We start from the raw sequence: 17831 nt of genomic DNA on the forward strand, positions 1-17831 counted from the left end.
GGAAAAGATGTTAAGCAAAAAGCCTTAAAGGGAAACTAGTGAAGAATTGTTTGTTTTGATATTACTGCTTATTCTTTTTCCTATTTCTCTTCCTCTGTTTACAATACGAAAAGTGAATTTGTTAACATTCCTCCATTGGTCCTTTGCCGTCTGGAAGCCATTAATGTCAGGGGTTTGCTTGCCAAGAAGGTTATAGGCATATTTATACACTAATCAAAACAAAGACTGGCCATCTGAGCCAAACATTTACAGTATATATATTGTTTGTGAAATAAAAATACTGTGCGGGTCAAAGGGATTTGTAATTAGTATTCGGCGCAGTCACAGGAAAAGAAGAACATGCTATTCACTAGCTGCCATTTTGAGATCCATAATAAGATGAAGCAGTAATGGATTGCACTGCACTCGGTTCAACCCGCCAACATCCGTCTAACCAGCCCCCTATCACTAAAGTCAATACGGCTCGATTAGGCATGAAGGAAGCAGGTCAGGAGCGCCTTTGTTCCAACATTTATGAATACATTCCTCCGTACTGTAGATTATCCAGCTACAACACGGGAACAAGCCTGTCACACAGAGATGGATTTTCTCCTCGAAGTATAAAAGCATATATAGTGTATAGCAATCCAAGCGTTCAGTGTGTTTGCTCAGGGTGTGTGAGGCCCCGCCGTGGCGGAGCTCGCTCGGGGTTGCTGGGAAGGCCACCTGAGAGGCAGAGAGCGTGCACACCTGTTCTTTGTTTGGTCAACAGCGCAATCGTAGTCCGGTCACACAGCACAATGCTATCGCTGCCGATCTGGAGAGCAATCCGCCGCTTATCTCTTATTGGCTCTGATTGCAGCCATTCAGGCCAATTAGGAGCTCTCCCTCCTGTTCAGAGAGTTCCTGCCCTCCAGCAGCGTGGCCCCGCTGCACGGCTGGTGCAGTTCCTGGACCGGGCCGGGCCAGCCGGGGCTCTGAGGGAATTAAGATTTAAGCAAACATCATGGGACGTCAATTCCCACATATGGATGTGTTTGCAGAAAGGGGAAAGAAGGTGGAGCAGCTGCTGTCGTGACAGTGCAAACCTTGTCACAGCAATTAAGTAAAACTGTTTTCACAAAAATAAAGTTCCTGCTGAGTGGTGTGCACTCGTTCACGGATGGTTGGTTTCGATTCACAGTAAGGCCCAGGGGCAAAAAAAAGGGATTCTGGATCTTGTTTGGACTGAACTTCCAACCTTTCAGTCACAAGATTGTGCAGAAGGCAACCCTGTCTCGACAGCATTATACTCTCTGTGAAATCTGCAGCACCAGTCAGTCACACAATGATTAAATGAAGCTCTCCCGTCGCCCTGGTGAGGATCAGTCCTGCTAAATGAGGTTGTGCCAGTAAGACTGAGAGAAGGCAGGGTGCTATAAGAGCTGCGCGGTGCCAAAGTGCCAAAGCAGAATCTGGCAATGACCCTCCGTTCACACCGTTGCCCACTTCTCAGGAACCAGAAAGAAGGGAGGGCAGGCAGGAGAGAGGACTTTGAACACACCTCAAAAATACACACACACACACTTGCTATTTCCCTTGGATGGACTCACCGGCGAACGTCACCAGCCTGGCCACGTCTGGCCATTGCCGTGGTGACGATTCACAGCCCAGCCATTAACACGGCGGGAGCACTGGAAATGTTGACACAAACCTGGCAACGTGCGCGAATTGTCCACGCACATATCCCGCCTGAAAATCCCAAATTAGACGTAGAAGACAGAATCATGTCTGAGAGCTGAGGCTGTGCCAGTGTGTGACGGCAGCATCATGCCCGCTCACCGTGTGTGTGTGCAGGTGAGAACGTGTGAATCAGACCAATACCTGAAAATAGCCAGTGGGCATGGTTCATGGAATCAGGTTAATGATTATTTTTTTGGCAAATAGCTTTGTTTAAACTTTGACACTCACTGTAATCTGCTGACACGTCCAATACACTAGTTGGCTAAATCAAACACACAGATTTACTAGTAAAACAATGAAATAAAGCAAACAAAAATGAATATAATGGATGTTGTGTATTATAGGACATACATGATAAAGTGTCATTAAGATCACAGCCACAGCATACAGAGGAAATAGAACAGTGCCTATCTATACACAGGATGGACACGCAGCACCACATACATCACAGAGGTGTTGATGAAGAGGAAGAAGATTCATCTCTCTTCTCCATCCTCACCTCATGCCTGGCAGAGCTGTGCAGCATCATTCTTTGACAGCTCAGAGTGCTTACAGAGAGCTCTGGAAAAACCAGACGCTAGCCAGAGACGGAGAGGATACTGGATCTGAAGAGGGGATTTAGAGAGAAAGGAGACAGGACTCTATCTAACTCCTAACAATGACTGTGTATGTGAGAACATGCTCAGCAGAACAAATGTTTCAGCAATGGATAGAAATCCAGCCTAATGCCTATAACAGTGCTTTTCCTTGGCACAATTCTTCCTAATATACTTTTATACTGCGAGTGGTGATCTTTGACCGTTTCCAAGCAAACCAAAAGGCTGCCTGTGCGGGCGTTTGTTGAGATGGACACAGGTAAACAACAGGTTAACATGAGTGGGAGAGGACGGACCTGGGGCCTCATGTATAAACGGTGCGTACGTACTAAAATGTTGCGTACGCTGTGTTTCACGCTCACGCCGGGATGTATAAAAATCAACGTGACGTGAGAATGTGCGGACCGTGCCGCAAACTCTAGACCAGTCTTGAGAATGTGCGGGCCGTCTTCCAAACTCTGTCATCTGGCAGTGTCAAACTACAAAGTCCTGAAACTCCCTAAATGTGTAAAAATATTTTTTCCACTCAACTTACTGAGCTTTATTTATGATGTGGGATCAAAAAAAACAACCCACATATTTCTTAACTAGTTTGCGCATAAAGTTTAACATCAGAGAGGCACAACAAAAACACATTTAAACTAATTTCCCAGAGATGGCATGACTTAACCACCGTGCCAAAAACAAAATCGCGTGCTGCACAATGTGGCAAACCACCGTGGTGAGCCTGTGTCCCCTGGAGCTACAGATGGATGAACCGGACCCTGGCACACCTAACAATGAGCCAAATGCAGCAGCTATATGGCGCCGTTTGGATGACATACACAGAATGTAAAGCAACGAGGTGAGTTGAGACAAACATTTTTTTTTAACAAGGTCTTTTAATATATGACTTATCCCACCATCATTCATTCTTTTTAATTCGTTGCATATATATATATATTATCCTTCATTGTATTGACAATCTCTCTCTGTGACTCCAGCACAGCGTATAGTATATTTGAGGACGCGGCCAGACCGGCGCCTCTCAGCAGTCAAGGCACGGGGCGCCTTCGGAAGCCTTCGGGAACCTTCGGGAGCGCACGGTCAGCTGCTGTGGAGACGTTGCGTTTGTTACTGATTCCTGATGAAAGACCATCAAATAAAATATGTTTTCTAGCTTCCACCTCAGTAACAAACATTTCAATTTCACACTCTGTGAAATTCTTCTTTTTTGTTCCTTTTCCAGCGTGATTTGCCGTTGTTATTTGGACAATAAGTGACAGCATGGCGCGTGTTTATAGTCATTTGCATAGTTATTAATGGGAGGAGACAAGGCGGACCAAGTGGCACGTGCAGCTGCGCTCAATTTCACGTCAAGTGGGATGTATAAAGCAAAGGTGCGCAGGAACAGGCGTACGCATGGTTTTATACATGTGAAAATTTCTGTGCGTACGTACTTTTCCAATTTTGTGAGTACGCCATCTTCCAGTGTGAAAGCTGCGCAGTCTTTTATACATGAGGCCCCTGGACTTCTGCAGAAGTCCGATGTTTGCTTGACAGAACAAACAGAATATGCCAAATAAAGTCCATAAAAACAGTGACGTGTATAAAGTCATTCTGGATAAACTGGAGGAAAAGGGATTTGTGTGCACAGTAGATCCATGCAGAGTCAAAGTGAAATTACTTCAACAGCAACATATAACAGCTCGCAATTCCCTGCATTGACGTGGCAGCTCTAGAGGTAAAAAAAGATACATTTGCTCCTTCGTACACACCACTCAGCAAATATTTATTTTTATTTGGTCCACTAAAATGTGTGCACTGCGAAACCAAACCAGGCTAAAACAATTTCACTCTGATTTGGACTAGCCATACGGACTATAGCTTCTGAGAGCACCCTAAAGGTCCCACAAGAACCTGAGAGTGTGCCGATTAACAGGTCAATAAATACAGAGATTTTATGACTTTGTTGGATATCTGCATGACATTCTGTAATCATCATGATGGCAAAATGTCAGCTCACCACAGAGAAAAGCTATTATCACTATGAGGAAACAAATATTGTCTTACAGAGAAATTGCCAAAAAATTAGTGTCTTTCAGCACCGTCATTTACAGGATCTAGAAACTGTAACTGTGCAGAACAACAACTTTGAAAGAGTTCTGGCAGACTTACTGAATGCACAGATACCTCTAGCAACAATGGTTAGACACATATACAGTATGCTGTTCACAGATGCCTAGTTGGAGTGAGCTAGATGCTATTTCTAAGTAAATTAGGTGGTTTAAAAAAAAAAAAATAGTCCCAAACATTTGTTATTTTACCTATGACTATCCCTTATTTTGTTCTGGTATTTTCAGTGGTCACATTATTTGAGATGTCAACAAAAATGCTAGAACACTGAGTTCAAACAGTTTTGATTGACAGGGTTGTATATCTAAGTCTTACAGCCACGAAACTGAACCTTTCACCGAAACACTCAAATGTCGGGGAAGAAAAGTCTGAATCAATGGGATACATATGACTAACAGATCTGTAGAGTCATAGATCTACTCCGCTACTCATGGAAATTATTCTTGGATTGCCTTGAGAGGCAGCCAAACCATGCCGCAGTCACTGAAAATCAAACATGCAGGGCACGGGACATATGAAAGTCTTTATGGGACCCTATAGTGTGCCTCATTCTTTGCTCCACTCACCCCTTCCCTCCGCTCTCCCTGTCTTGTCATCCTCAGGGCTGTGTAAGCTCTGTGGTTTTGGCAAGCCAGTGCAGAGATCCCAGTAGTTCCTGTTGTGGGGAGAGCGACTATTACAACCCCACACTGCTACAGTTCACAGAACAATTATCATAATTATCATTTCAGCAAATAGAGCCATGATATCCAGTGATGCGGCTGCCGTGGGTTTTGAATGTCAGCTCGTTGTGCCTGATATGTTTCTGTTTTGTAGTCTGTCTTTAATTTAGTGTCTTTTGTGTATTCAGTCGTGGGAAGTAGCGAAACGGCAGTTCAGAGAAAGAATACCGTGTGTCATTGGATGTGTTAAATTTATGAACCAACCACTCTCTAAACTGATAAACAAAAAAACATTATGAAAAACAATTTGAGCTTTTTCCCTCCCGTTCCCTCTACTCATTTGGCAGTGCACAGCCTGACCAAAGCCAACATGCAAAGAGAAAAATAAAGAACTGGAGTATAATGAGCAGGAGACGAGAGCAGGAAGAGACGAGGCGTCCGCTAGTCTCCCAAGCAGAGGAAGAACAGAGTGAAGTCAATAATAGTTTCTATTCAATGCTCACATCCATCCTCCATCTCCATCCAGCTCCTCGGCCACAGTCACTGTCGGATACGACCGCGACTCAACCGATACGTGCAGCGGTGAGCATTAGACACCAGCATGTCTGCCATCCAGCAGTCAGTACGCCGCCAGGGGTGAAAGGTCACATCTGAGCATGGGGATGGGAAACTGCTGCAGCCAGAGGAAGGGGGATAAAGGGAAGACCAATGCAGGGTGGTTATGTATTCACTGGCAAAACGAAATGAGAAGCAGTGGTAAGAGAGAGAAAAAAGGGATGAGGTTATAAGTAGAGGTTTAGACTCTGGGTATGTTCATATTTCCTCTATGATTTTTGGCATGCAATCTGAGCCAAATCACACTTAATTCTTTGGAGCGATCGGCCTTCCTGTTTAGATATAAATTCAAAAACCTCAGATTCACTTTTGTCTAAGATGATTAGTTGAAAACAAGTGATGCAGTCTAAAGCAAAAGGGTACAACACAGGAGCTTTGTATGGAGTCAAATTAAACTCAGTGGAAGAAAAAAAAAAACATATTATGAAAACAAAAATCTGTGAAAATGATAGTGGAACCGTAAACATTAAACCAAACTGTAAGCAGGAAGCTGCACCGAAGCAGTCATGTTATCCTCTCACTAACGTAGAAAATAGCTGATTTCTCTTCTCTGAACTTTTGGCTGCTTTTACATGTCTTTTTCTTTTCAAACTCTTTTCTCATTGCTGAGCCTGTTTGACCTAGTGACTGACATCTAATAGACCCATCTCAATAATAAAGGAATTTGGTAATGACCAAAACAAAAATGACACTTACAGTACATAGTACAGTAACTGCAACAAACAGAACAGGTTTACCTACGTTTTCATGACTTTACACAAGCTAACGTTTCTTCTGAAACAACAGTAGCCTAAGTAAACACTGATTTCATTAATCAAATTTGCTTGCTATCATTATTACAGAGTATTCCACAATCCTCTTCTGTCATTTTATTGTTAGATGTTAGTTAGCATTAGCGTCTAGCCGGTTTCTATCAACAGATGTATATACAATATATATATACAGGACTTTATGTTAGCGTCAGCGATGCAAAGACAAACTGCAGGCCGCATGTTTAAAGGTGCTAAATTCGGTATCCAGAGCATTAATATAGCAGCAAACAGCTATTTGCAATGTAAAGATATAGAGCAGTAATGTCTACCTGAGCAGAGAATGAAGTCACTCTCCCTCTGTTTGTGTTGTAATCCAAGCTTCTCTGTGTTTTGTTGACACAGCCGGGCCGGCCATGCGTGCTTTTAGTGCATGTTCGTGCAAGTGAGCATGCCCCACCGTGTTTTCTTTGACAACGAACGAACAATTGACTTTCACTTCTTAGCAATATACGTTCTTTACCGTTAGCTGCCAGCCGCCAGACTTGAGAGCCGTGTGGAGGCAATAGAAATGCTCCCAATCTCACATTTAGCACCTTTAACTATTTTTAGTCCTGCACCAGACTCATCCTCATTATGCGGTGACAGCATCACTTTACAGTCAGTGGATATATAAGCTGTAGTATTCTAGGAAAATCAGGGTTGATGGGTAAAACATGTGCCTGGCTACTGCAGTGACAGACTTTATTTGCTTCCAGTGAGCTGATGCTTTATCTGTGTTGTATTCATCAGAGTGAGCTACAAGGAGCTGCATTGTGTTTGTCTGCTGTCAAGAAGATGTCTCGCTGCACAGATTCCTTGAGCTGCTGCAGAGAGAATAACCAGTTTCTAACGCTGCAGGTAAGACACGTCATGTAGACAGTTATGATGGATCACTGCTCTAAAACATCTGTTGACAAGATATCTGCAGGATTTTTGTCAACAAGTTAGCATTGTAAAGAATTAAAAATTGGTTTAATCTGAAACAATTACAAGTCCTTAATATTACATCATGAATTTAAGCTCAGCCTATTCAGATGTTTATCATGTTGTCACTTATCACAAATATGACAGGAACCATAACAGATAAGATAAGATAAAACTTGATTTATCTCAAGGGAAATTGCTACAAGTAGATATCACATTTATTATTTTCATTTATGAAATGCGTTTTACATTTACATTCCTTTGAGTTTAATGTGACACCATAGCTGTGTCCTACACCTCTTTAGGAAAGGTAAAAGTGCAAATGAATACCACATTCAAGGAAGATTTATACACACACGCACACTTGTTATTTAACATTAACACAAATCTAACGTCACGCTCACTACCCACTCCCATTCCACTCACTCACACTACATTTAACAACGCGCTCTTGCATACTTGTGGCTGTAAGTCCCAGTGAAGCCACATTTCCTTCATTAAGCTATATTTCACTGGCACACAGTTCTGGGTGCAGCCTGTTTCAATAAGACCCCAACAGACTCAGCGTGGCTCATTTATCACCATTAAGGAAGTGCAAGGAGCTCGGGACAGGTGCTGAAACCTGCTTGTAGAAAACTCCCTGTATTTTGACACAAAACACCATCACTATCAGTATTTTGCACAGTGGCTGAAGTATTTATGGTGCTTTAAGAGAACTAATAATGAAGTAAACGGCAGCACTATGGAGCAGTTTCATCTTGTTACAGACCTTTAAAATGTACCAAATTACCAGTGGAAAATATTTTAATATCAGCTTAAAGTAGCCTACATACCTCTATTTTAATTATGTTGCTAAATCCCACAAATCTTATACTCTATAAACATCGGGAATTATGTGTAAACATTGCTTGACTGAGGTCTTTACTTGATTTAGAGTTGTTACCCGATCTCCACCCTCAAATCTTTCAAAAAGCGACTGGCAACCTGGTCTCCATTTAAGCACTTAATTTAACTACATAATGGCTCCTCAATGCCTTAATCACCGCAGCTCGAGGTACATTTCTCAGTTGCTCCTCAAGAAAACAAACCTCTGACTGACGTTTGTTGCCAGGCGTTAAGCTCGAACTCAACTGCAGAACAATCGACCTGCTTTTCAAGTCTCGACGATTGACAGGAATCAGAGGTGTGGTGCAGCTCAAAGAACATTAATGTGAACAGCTCATGTCATGACTTGTGTCTTGTCGTAATTCTCATTATTCAAGCTTGGAAAAGTAATTTCACTGTTTTCTTTCAGTTGAGTAGTCTAAAAGTCTAACCTTGCTGTAATATCCTTGGCAGACAGTGTGTGTGTGTGTGTGTTGTGTGTATGAAGTAGTGCCTCAGGGTTACCTCCTGGGCTGAATGTGAGGAATCCGCCCCCGCGTTCTCGGTAGACGTGCACCCGGTGCCCTCCTCCACGGCAAAGCTCACCTGGCCCAGGTGTGCTCTCGACCCCTGGGGCCATCAGTGAACCTGTGTGAAGCTGCGGGCCTGCTGAGGTCGCCCAGCCAGCCTGGCCTGCTCTATAGCTCATCTCCTGGGCCTCTCTCCTCCTCCTGTCCAAGCAGCCGTGTAATGAAGCCCTAATGAGCCTGTCACTCTGACTGTCACTCTTTCTCACCTGAGAGATCGACATAGCAATAGAAGGGGAAACCCAGGGTGAGGAGGAGAGACAGGCTGAAAGTGGCAGGAAATGAGAGAAAGAGAAATTCATCAGGGAAAGGATTAAAGGGAAGACAAAACAGTTAAGATTGTGGAGCAAGACAAATTGGTTAAAGATGAAATCTTATAGAATATAAAGGATTATTACAAATCACTTTACAGGAATACCAGAACATATTTTACAAGTTTCACACACTTGTTGCATTGGAAGGTGATTTTCCAATAAATTTCTTTTTCTTTTTTTAAAGGCTCAAACTGTTCACTTACACGTACACAAACAACAAGCCCAAACACATTTCTAGGGCATGGAAGTGATCCAGCTTTAGTTTAGTTATAGAAATAAAGAAAGATCCAATAAATAACATCCATTACATATGAAGAGGGGCGGAAGAAATACTCAGTTTTATTAGTTAAAGGAACAGTGTGTAACATATCAACGGATCTATTAGCAGAAATGGAATATAATATTCATAACTATGTTTTCATTAGTGTATAATCACCTGAAACTAAGAATCGTTGTGTTTTCGTTAGCTTAGAATGAGCCCTTCATATCTACATAGGGAGCGGGTCCTCTTCATGTAGTCCGCAATGTTGCTCCGCCATGTTTCTACAGTAGCCCAGAACAGACAAACCAAACACTGGCTCTAGAGAGAGCCTTTCACGTTTTTACTCTACCTGAAGGCCACTGTAGTTTTCTGACACGCTTGTGAAACTGCGGTAACGTGAGCCGCAGAGTGCAGAACCGTGGTTCCGCCAGCCGTCGTCTGACTTCTGTTGCTCCTAGTGTTATCATGGTGAGGATGGCCTCTGAGAGATGCGAACGGCATTGCCACAGTTTTGCACTCGGCAGCTCACGTTACCGCAGTCTTGGAAAGGGATGAGTAAGCGGAGGAGTACTCAGTTGGTTGCAATCTGCAACCACAACACTAGATGTCACCAAATCCTACACACTATACCTTTAAGTAAAAGTACCAATGCCACAAATTATTCAATTTTACCCCATTACAAGTAAAAGTCCTATTTAAAATCCCACTTACTCAAAGGTATATAAATATTATCAATTATGACTCATTCTGCTGGAAAATTGTATCATATATGACGTTATTAGATTGTTAATACCAATGCATCTGGGTATGAGCAGCATTTTATTGGTGTAGTCGAGGAGTAGCTTCTTATAGTACTGTAGTTACTGTATGTAGGTGGTTACCAGCGAGGGGGACAGGCCCATGGACTGTTTCCCCATCCAGGGTCACAACATAAATCGGTGGGGTCATGAGATGAAAGAAGAAAAAACAAAGTCCTAGACACAAATGTGAATTTATTTTTTGGAATATTCTCTAATTTTTGCTTTTTATGTGAAATATTGGAGAGTTTGACCTCTTTGACCCTCAAACAGCTCTTTAAATGAAACCATCTGAGAAGTTTAGGGGAGGGGGGCGCTCTAACAACTCATAGACATCTGAAATGTGTCAAGGAGCCCCAACCAGACTCTGCTTTGTGTAAAGGGTTATGAGCCAAAAAGGTTGGGAACCACTGGTTTAATCTTTATCACCTCTGAATCTAAAAAGTAACTATAACACCTTACAGATAAATGTAGTAAAAAGTACAATATTTCCCCCTGAGCTGTAGTGGACTGAAAGTATAAAGTAGCACGAAATAGGCCTACAAATAATCAAGTAAAGTAAAAGTACCTCAACATTGTACTGTATATAAGTACTTGAGTAAATGTCTTTAGATACATTCCACCACAGCAAATGAAGATACGTTCTGTGTCTTGTATAAACTACATCTCTACCACAGCGTGGAGCCAGTGAGCCATTTCCCAGCAGCAGCAGCAGCAGCAGCAGGGAGAGAAAATGGGAGAGCAGAGGAGGGAGTGAGCGGAGGGGGAACAGTGAACAGTCGTCTGGCAAAGCCAGAGGTTGCCTGATTAAAAGCATGTGCTGACCCCCGATTCCCAAGCTATGACAGACAGACCGCAGCAGATACACAGACATGAACAAAGAAGTAAAGACCTCCACGATCATGTTATAGATGCTCCCACTTGCAGAAACACATTTGGCAATGATATAGGTGGTGTTGGGGGACATTCACTGGTGAGGTATTAAAATGTACCTCCACACTGTTACACACCGAACCAACAATTTAGAATAAAATGGTATGAAGCAGATGAATAAGACTGTAAAAAGTTCCACACAGAGAAGTTCAGACGTCTATCTTTTTCTTTTACACGCAGAGGTTTTCAGAGAGGATCGTGTCCTCCTGTTTGGAAGGTTTGTTAATGATAACAAACACTCTCTTGAGAACCAAGAGAGGATAAGAAGAGGAAAGGTGTGTATGTGTGTGTCCCATGTAAGAGCGTCACTGGCCCATGACGTGAGGAACTGAAGCGAGCCAGGAGAAAGCAAACAGGAGCAGAAGAGCGGCTCAGGGTCCAGAAAGAACAGCAAAGTCCGAACCCAAGAGAGAAAATACACACGGCACAGGCTTTCAAATGAAATAATAATATCTCTAAAAACATAAGAGCTGGGCAGCGAACTCTGCTCCGAAATGACAACATGCAGAGACTCTTTTGTTCTCCAAGTGGTCGGCTGCGATGCCAAGGCTTTGAAGCTGACAACTGACAAATCCAGACCCAAGAAAGAAATTAGGGGGAAAAAAAATCATGACCTTAATAAAATAAATTTATATATTTTTTCTTTATTTAGCCTTTGCGTGCATTGTGATCTTTCACCATGCGTTTGGTGTGGCCTGGCTCTGGAATATTAAATATTTATCCAATCCCTGGAACACATCGTTCAGTCTTTTCTCACTGGTGTGGGTTTCAAAAACACACATGCTGACTAGTTTACGTCAAACTAAACATTTTCAAGGAGGTGGTATATGGGTGTAAAAGTGCATCAATCTTTGTATGTCAGCGCTGCCTTGGCACAATGGGGATTTCAAATGGCGCGAAGGATTGTCGAGCAGCAAAAACAAGAGCGGTGTTCATATTGGAGATCTGCACCCAGAAGAAGTGGTCACGTCTGGGGCTGCCATGTTTGTCTGGGTTCTCCTTCTTATCTTTTGTTTATCTGGCTCTCAGAAGCCGCTGCCAGCACTAACAGAGACCATTACACTTCCCCCATCACAACTTATTTATGCTAGCTTTGATTAATAGCCCGTACGTTTGAGATGAGACACATACGTTGATTGAGAAGTGGAAAAGGCCGATTTGAAAAGGAGCTTAAATCCGTTCCCACTCCTCTTGTGACATTTCAGTCGTGCAACGCATGAACAGGAGAGAAAGGCCATGGAGTGCAGCCTGCATGCTACATCTGCAAACAAGCCCCACCAGCTGTGTAGTGTATAGATCCTAAGACTCTTTAAACCCTCACGTCTCTGTTCATTTGTCAAAATTTACATGGAAACAGATTAGACATGCATTTCTGAGAGCTGGTTTCCAAGGTGGGGGGGAGGATGTTTTTTGTTTTTTTCCAAAAACATCATTTTTCCACAACTGGAGCAAAAATAATGTAGGCCTCCAGTTGTAAGTTGGTTTGTTGAAATATTTCTCAGAAATTAATAAGACGCGATAAGAAGAATCATTTTCACTGCAATTAAAACAGCAGAAGGAGAGATTGGAGCAAATATGATTAAAAAAAGTTATTTTTATAAAACGCTATGACAGTAGTGCATGAGACAGGTAATCTGAAAAAAATCATGTGTCTCTGTGTCCTCCGGTGCTCCTAATGGCATCTGCAAGATTTCACAGACCGGAGGAAAACAACCAATCAGAGCCGAGCTGGAGCCTGCTGTCCAGCTGCCGTGTATGAAAGCCGGCTGTCAATCACTCACGAACTCCCATCAAACAGTCAAAATAGGCAGCGCTGATAAAATATGAATCAACATTCTGTTACTGTAATGCCTATTTCTCACCTCAAATGTTTTCAGAAACATCTTGTAGTGTACTGTTTAGCTGTAAAATAAGAAAGTGTGTGACCCGGCAGCCATGTTGAGATCTCTTTGGCAATACCAAGCACTGCCCACCAGCCAAAGCAAAGCCAATAGTGACGCTCAATAGAAACGCTCTCTCTCTGAAGTCACCTGTGATTGGCCACAGTCTCCCGTCATGGGCTAGATGTTTTAAAGTCTGAAAACAGAGCCATGAGGAGGTCTAGTTATCTCTCAGAGTACTTGAATTACAATATGCTGAAAGGTTATTGTGGAATTTTTGCCCAATGATGCCAAAAACTTTCTGCCTACTGAAGCTTTAAATGAAGCACAAAAAATGTGCATTTATCTTGTCAGGCTTTAAAAGAAACCAGAAAGACATCTGTAAAACATGATTTTATTGGCATGGTGAAGCAAAGTGTGAAAGCACAGCAGCCCATTCCAACAGAAGCCTTGCTCAATCCCTAATGTAAACCCAACATTCCCACAATGACGGACGGGCTCACCTGTCCCTGCATGAATTGTGCTGGGAGCAGCGTTCTCCTGTAAACAATGTGCTATACTTTAGGGGTTGCTATAAATATTTTACCAATACACTGCGTTACTATGGCTTTGAACAAGCAGCTACCAGACGCGTACAGTAAAACTAATTGCCAGGTGTTACTGTAGGGCGTGCCGTGATTCAACATGCCAGGTAAGAGAGTAAAAGCCTCCAACACACTGTTGCATAAGGTAATTCCCATTTCCTGCTGCAGAGTCAGAGCTAATGCTGGGACTGTACTGGTCAGTGCAGCTGTACATGGCTGCTTTGCATTAAGGTATTCCCTCATTCCCCATTGTGAAATTTGTTATCTATCATAGGACTGCCTGGGTTCCATTAAAGCTCACACCTCCCTCCATGTTTCCTCTCTACCTCTTTCTCTGATGGGGGTGACGCAGCGTGGTGACAGATGGCGTTTTTCCCCACGTTTACGGCTCTGCACTGATGTTTATTTGTGCAGCAGCGGGTCCAGCGAGAGTCTGTCCTTTCCCCGTTAGCGCTCCCATATATAAGAGTAGCTGCAACCCACATACATCCCTGCGTTTACACTGTATGTCATATATCTATCAACAGTGCGTGAAAAGCTGATCAGCATGAAAAAGACGTCAGCCTTATCTGTGGAGCTCAGTGGAGTCATACAGTAGGTATGTAGTAATGCACATTTTTATGATAACCCAGATGTGCACAAACCTATCGGCCTCTCTGGGCCCGATAACAAGTTGGCGCCACAGCAGAACTGATATCACATGACAGGATGAGTGATTGTGAGAGACAGAGAGAGTCTGTCAAACATATGACCAGATAGATAACTCTCAGCTAGACCTCCATCATTCACTCTTTTTATCAATCACCCCCCAACCCCTGTTGCCCTCCAACTCCCAGCTGGGGGTGACCACTCCGCTGGGCAACAGCTCCAGAGACTGCTCTGTTCCCAGTGTCAAGGTGATGGAGAGGGGTTATCAACCCACACACCTCCCTTTTCTTCCCCTCCTCCAGAGAAAAGGCCTGGGAAAAGGAGCGAGGCTGGGAGAGATTGAGCTGTTACCCTGGTCTGAATAAAGTGGAGCTGTTAGCCTGATGGGGCTGTCAAAGTGCTGGACTGAGACGGGGGTCGAACATAGATATCAGTCAAGTGAATACCGTGCGAGACGCTCTTTTACAGTGATGCATTGTGCTTGTTCAATATGGTATTAGTAGACTTTAACAGTAGCTTTAAAGCGCACCCATCCGTCTGATGACAGCTACATCTCTCAGCCTCGCTGTGACAAATGTTGGGATTATAGCACCTCAAGATAAAATGCTTTTTTGACACAGATTCTGATACAAGACTCTTCCCGGAGCGTAAAAGAAAACAAATAAGTCATGGAATGGCAGCAACCTCAGAGAAAAAGTGAAATACTACATCACTAATCGTTTAAAGGTGCTAAATACAGAATTGGGAGCTTTTCTATTGCCTCTCAACGCTGAAATGTGCTAAAACATGAAAACAACAGCGAAAGTGCTGACAGAGTTAACAGTGTTAACCTGAGGGGGAATAAGACGGTGGGTGCTACGCTTCTGAAACGACACCGTTGGTCTGGATGACGTTATCAGCTGTAACCGCCGTATGAGAGCAGTGCAGAGCGGTGGTTGTGAGCTAGCCAGTGGGGCACGCTCACATGCATGAACATGCACCAAAAACACACGCGGCCGGCCCGGCGACGTCAACAAAGCACGGAGAAGCTTGGCTTACAGCACACACGGAGGGAGAGTGACTTCATTCTCTGCTCAGGTAGACATTACTCCTCTATATCTTTACATAGCATATAGTTATTTGCTGCTATATTAATGCTCTGACTATAAAATGCAGCACCTTTAAATTGACAACATGTACTTTTCTCTTGAGAAAAAGATAGAAAGAACAATGTGTCAGTGTTTCTAAACTCTAATTTCTGAGTAATTACATTTTTTTTGTCACATCGCTCAACAACACACAGGGGTCAGGGCTCTGGAAAAGCAAAAGTGAAGTCCAAGAACAACCACCTCTTCGTTTCACACAAGGGCGCACACCCACACACACAAATGTCGCCCAGCTGTGAAAAGAAGCCAAAATACACTTAACTAATCTGCTTGATCTAGCAATTTATTGACGATGAAAATTTCAAAGGGGTTGAAACTTGAGCCGCATGCGTCTCCTAAACCATGGCCAATGCAATTTCCACTGCCAGGCAGGGAGGGGGTTATAGTGGGAATGGCCCAACCAGTGGATGGAGCTTTATTGGTTGCATTCGCCTCGGCATAAAACTAATTCACCCTCGATGACAACCCACGGCGAAGGGGCGAAAGGCGAGATGCATTCTTTTTACCCCCTCCCTCAACTACCTACTTTATTAGCTGGCCTTTCTGTGACAGAGCCATTCATTCTCTGCGCTGTAATACTGACACACACAACGCACAGGCCCTCTTTCCCTCCTCACACACACACACTTCTGCACACACCGACCAACCAACCCAAACATGTTATATTACCGGCTGGGAATTTATATCGCTTTCAGAGTGAAAAAGCAACTACGCCTCAGTCTGGGCAGCAGGGCTCCATCGCTCATGTGCACAGGCTGCCCTTTATGGCTGCACAGTAGTGAGGCCCCTCGTACACACTGAATACACGCAAAGCTGCAACACACACAGGGAATTACAAGTTATGTCTACATAATGTAAAAAAACAAAACGCCTCTTTATCTGGTCTTGCTGTATATTAATGAATGAACAGACTGAGGATTCAGAGCATGCAGGATATTTGTCTTGGTTAAGTCATTAACTCATCCCGTCTGGAGTAATAACTTATCAGATATCAAAGCTAAACAGCCTGTCATTAGTAGCTCTATCTCAACTCGCCATCACCTACACTCTTGATAGGACTATAACTCTTCATGGAAGAATAAAAATAAAGAGATAGTGCGGCTAGGATCACTTCCAGTAACACCTTGTCTGACACGCAGTCCTCCCATCCCTCCCAGGGTCGCTCTGAAGGCCAGGAATGTGACCCTCCTCACATCTCCCAGGGCTCCAATGAGCTCCACATAGTATAGAGGTTAGGTACCCGCAGGTCCAGCTGGGCTTTACTAGCAGTCCCGCCTCCAGCATCTCCGCAGGCCTATCGAGTTACCCTGATTTTGGGTCAGCGAAGCCCTCCTGGTTCCACTTAGAGCTCTGTTTCATTATTTCAGATTTATCACTGCCATGTTTGCCAGTTGCCAGTGTTTTCCCTCCATACGTCCCCAAGTGTAATTCATAGCATCTAATAATGCACAAACCAAGACGTTTTAAGGGACTGCAAGTTGGAGGTGTTCCCAGGCTGGAGGGATTAGGGGCTCTCGAGGGGCCGCTGGGTAAAGTGGAGGAGAGAGACGCCAGTCCCAGTGGAGTGAACATTACTGGATATTTACCGAGTCATTGCGTGGCCTAAGGGTCCGGCCTGTCAGCCACCCGCACTCTCCTCCCAGCGTGGCATCGTGTGACCCAGACCAAGTCCCAGAGGCTGGCACAATGGCAGAGCAGTGTCATGGATGATATCCAAATCTCTCATGCTATTGTTTACCTCACTGAGGCAGAACATCATTACTGTATCATTATCTCATCTGCTGCTGATTTGCAGACAATGACCAATTGATAAATGTGAAGAATAGAAACTCACAACGCTGTCGTGATAAATTCAAAACTGCTTGGGACACAGATAAATATCAGTTTCAGCACTCACTACATCTATGCAACAGTAGGACTTTGCATCTAATCCCTCGGGGGGCCTCCAGGGGCCATTTAACGGTTGTGTTCCTGTGCCGGAAACTCTCCGGTGGGGGTGTGCATGAGGACAGGAGACTTGGAACTGGGATGGAGCAAGAAGGGCAAGGAAGCTGGGATTCATCCCCCATTACCATAATAGAATTACCGTGGCGAACAAAGCAGGCATTAGTGCGCCCACGGTGGCATTTGGAGAAGATCCATCTCTCTTTCGTCTGCGGGCCGGCCCTCGCCGCTTAAAGAAAAAGAAAATCTACCCTTTGTTCCCCCCTCTTTCATGAGCCTTGCCAGATTGCAGCGAGGGGCTCAACGGACACACGGACCTGCACAAACACACACAGCATGCTTCTCGCACTTGTGTGTGTGTAATGCGCACTCACGGCTGGCCGGTGCCTCGGTGTTCGGCAGGCAGCTTGACCTGCCCATCAGAAGGGATTACATCTACATAACTCCAACAAAACACTGTCAGCACCCT

Source organism: Sebastes fasciatus, chromosome 9 (assembly GCF_043250625.1).
Source record: "Sebastes fasciatus isolate fSebFas1 chromosome 9, fSebFas1.pri, whole genome shotgun sequence".
Taxonomy (NCBI): Eukaryota; Metazoa; Chordata; class Actinopteri; order Perciformes; family Sebastidae; genus Sebastes; species Sebastes fasciatus.